This window comes from Rana temporaria, chromosome 2, assembly GCF_905171775.1.
Source record: "Rana temporaria chromosome 2, aRanTem1.1, whole genome shotgun sequence".
NCBI classification, from domain to species: domain Eukaryota; kingdom Metazoa; phylum Chordata; class Amphibia; order Anura; family Ranidae; genus Rana; species Rana temporaria.
In genome coordinates, this window is record NC_053490.1 from 429,558,704 (window position 1) to 429,562,626 (window position 3,923).

The window sequence follows — 3,923 nt, forward strand, 5'->3', positions numbered from 1 at the left end:
TTTTCTTTTTCCCCACCCCATTGCTCCTATTGGACCATCATCACTTGGACTGCTTTGGAGGTATACAGCAGCTAGAACCCACCTGAACTGAGTGACCCCAGGAGAAAGGAGACCGGAGATTCAGAGGGCTGCCACTATACACATGCATCCTGCACCTTTATGTTATACAGCAGCTGGAACAACCTTCATTGAGTGACCCCAGGAGAAAGGTGATCGGAAATCCAGAGGGATATCACTATATGCGCACATATAGCACCTTCATGGTAAGGGTACTACAACACCAATGAGGATTTTAAAACTGCTGCTTTCACACAGTTATCCATATATGAGAACACCTTACCATCTCCATCTATAGACTGTTTGATCATCACTATTATTGTTGCTATTACACATTTTATCTCCACATTTTTATCTTTTATATATTATATATATTCTTATTGTATATATTTATATATTGTTCTTATGAGTGCACAAGTGATATTTTTTTAGACTCATAGGGGACTGGATATTCCCTAGTGGTTTCACAGTATCTGAACACCCACTTCCAGTTTATTCCTATTTAGCACGCACTGCACATTTTGAGTTTGGTCACTATTCCTTTCTTTGATTGTGATTCATTCATATACTTTACACCTTGGTTGTGATTCATCACATACCTGGAGCGCTTATCACCCCCTCTTTACTTGTTTTCCCTTTTTGTGTTATGTGAACACTTTAGATATAGCTGCCCCAGGTATAATATATACACTATTTTTTCACATTTTGTTTACTCACAGTAGCGCATTGGAACTTATCATTTACTATCATTTACCATATATATGTTTAACCACTTAAGCCCCAGACCATTTGACCATCCCAAGACCAGGCCACTTTTTGCAATTCGGCACTGTATCGCTTTAACTGACAATTGCACGGTCGTGCGACGTGGCTCCCAAACAAAATTGATGTACTTTTTTTATCTGTATCACCTGAGGATAGCCACTTCACTGGGTATATGTAAGGGTTTACAACCACTTCTTGGGTTAAATGTAAAAGAAAAAACGGAAACCTCCATATTACTTTAAGGTAACTCTGCCATGCTGTGAAAGGAGGAGGGTTGGGTGCTGGGACAGCAAACCGTCCCTGTAAAAACAATTTGCCACTATGGAAACATGAGAATATATGTTGTGTCGTGAATGATTATGATATGCATGTGGTGCAAAAGGAGGAGGAGCTTTTGGTAAAAAAAAAAAAAAAAAAACTGTAAAGGAAGAAAAAAAATAATTACTATAAGCCCAGGTTCACATAAATGCGGTTTGGCAGCTAGTACTGGCAATGGCACTATCCAAATCAGCAGCCGTTGTCAGCAATGGCACCGTCCGAATCGATGGGGCCGATTCCCAAAAGTCGTTTCTTTACTACTTTTGGCAACTCAGATGTCTGTGAAATCGCCCCTGAAGTCGGACTGACATGCGGGTATAAAATTGTGAGAGTTTAGCTGAACTCGCACTATTTCAATCCCCCAGCAGTGTGAACCTAGGCCAAAAGTTCAGATACACCCTGACTTCAGTTGTGTCCGATGTCCAGAGTCATATATTGTACGTCAGACATTCAAGCATTTGTTAAAATATAAAATAGGCCCTGTTAACAGCAAAAACAGTCCTATTTCTTCCCCCCGGTTGTCGGTCTGGAGAGATGGTTGGTGGAGAGGTCTGGTCCTTGGACAAAGCCTGAGGTCTTCTATGTTTGCGAACAGAAGAGGCTTGGGATGTGATGTTTGTGGCAGATACCTGGTGAATTTTCCTTATGATTTCAGTAAATTTTCATTGCTTGTGCTGAAAATTTGGCTCAGGAGCTCATTTAACATGCTACAATTCCTCATGTGTGCCAAGCCCCCTGATAACTTTCTCTTTGCTTTGGAGTTATACTTAAAGGGGTTGTAAAGGTTCGTCTTTTATTTTCTAAATAGGTTCCTTTAAGCTAGTGCATTGTTGGTTCACTTACCTTTTCCTTCCATTCCCTTCTAAATGTTTTTTTTCTTTGTTTGAATTTCTCACTTCCTGTTTCTCCTCAGTAAGCTTGCCCTCATCATCCGAGCGGTGGAAAGTCATTTAGAACAGCTTACTGAACACCTTACTGAGGAGAAACAGGAAGTGAGAAATTCAGACAAAGAAAAAAAACATTTAGAAAGGAAATTGAAGGAAAAGGTAAGTGAACCAACAATGCACTAATTTAACCACTTAAGCCCCGGACCTTTAGGCAGCTAAATGCCCAGGCCAGGTTTTGCGATTCGGCACTGCGTCGCTTTAACAGACAATTGCGCGGTCGTGCGACGTGGCTTCCAAACAAAATTGGCGTCCTTTTTTCCCCACAAATAGAGCTTTCTTTTGGTGGTATTTGATCACCTCTGCGTCTTTTATTTTTTGCGCTATAAACAAAAATACAGCGACAATTTTGAAAAAAATGCAATATTTTTTAATTTTTGCTATAATAAATATCCCCCAAAAACATATATAAAAATTTTTTTTTCCTCAGTTTAGGCCGATACGCATTTTTATTAATTATTTTTTTTTTACTACTATTGGTGGCGATCAGCGATTTTTTTCGTGACTGCGACATTATGGCGGACACTTCGGACAATTTTGACACATTTTTGGGACCATTGTCATTTTCACAGCAAAAAATGCATTTAAATTGCATTGTTTATTGTGAAAATGACAGTTGCAGTTTGGGAGTTAACCACAGGGGGCGCTGTAGGAGTTAGGGTTCACCTAGTGTGTGTTTACAACTGTAGGGGGGTGTGGCTGTAGGACTGACGTCATCGATCGCGTCTCCCTTATAAAAAGGATCACTCGATCGATACGCCACCACAGTGAAGCACGGGGAAGCCGTGTTTACATACGGCTCTCCCCGTTCTTCAGCTCCGGGGAGCGATCGTGATCGTCCCGGATCGCTCCCCGAGGGAATCCGCCCACCACACGCAGCGGAGGGGGTCCCGATCGGACCCCCCACCCGCTAGAAGGCAAGGACGTATATATACGTCCTTCTGCCTGTACGTGCCATTCTGTGGACGTAAATAGTCGTGCGGCGGGCGTTAAAGGAACCTATTTAGAAAATAAAAAACAAACCTTTACAACCCCTTTAAAGAGTTTTTATGTGCACTACGAAATATACCAGTAATCATGTTTATGACTGGTCAGTAATTCCCAAGAACATACTGTATAATAATAAAAGCAGTCAAACAACTAACCACCAGAGATGACTAGAAATGCGCCAGATGTAAATTGAATTAATTTATAAAGAACTAAATGATTTGCAGTGCATTACAACATATAAAAATCATTCACATCAGTAACCACTTCTATAGGAGCTCTAAAAGTTCCCGTCACAGCTCTACAGACACACATGCCATCAGTAATAAACCAGCAGGTTTATACCTTTCTGTGTACTGTTGTGAAGAATCCTTTGCAAACCAGCCTGTGAGATGGCCATACACAGCCTGACACTAGCAAGTCATGCAAACCTCAAATATCTCTATAGTAAGTGTAAAGGGTGGCAGGAGACCAGAATTGGAGCCAAACCAGCTCTCTTTTTTTTTTTTTATTCTTTAGTTGTAACAATCAGAAAGGCTGGCCCACACGGGCCACAACAACAGTCATTTTCATATACAGTGATAAAACAGGACGATACAGTAACGGAAATGTGCACGCCTCTCTTCTTCATCTGGAACATTCACCATGGGACCCAAATATAGGTTCCTATACTCGCGCGGAAGAGAGTGGATTCTATACAGAGTTGTATCGTTCCCCCCTGCTATTAACATGGCGCAGTGCGCCCGGGACCCACGGCGGCCCAGCAGAGTTGCTGCTCCCGTGCGGCCAGTCCCCCTTCCCGTTTTCCAATTTTCTAAAGTACAGAGAGAAGGGAGAATAGGAAGATAGAAA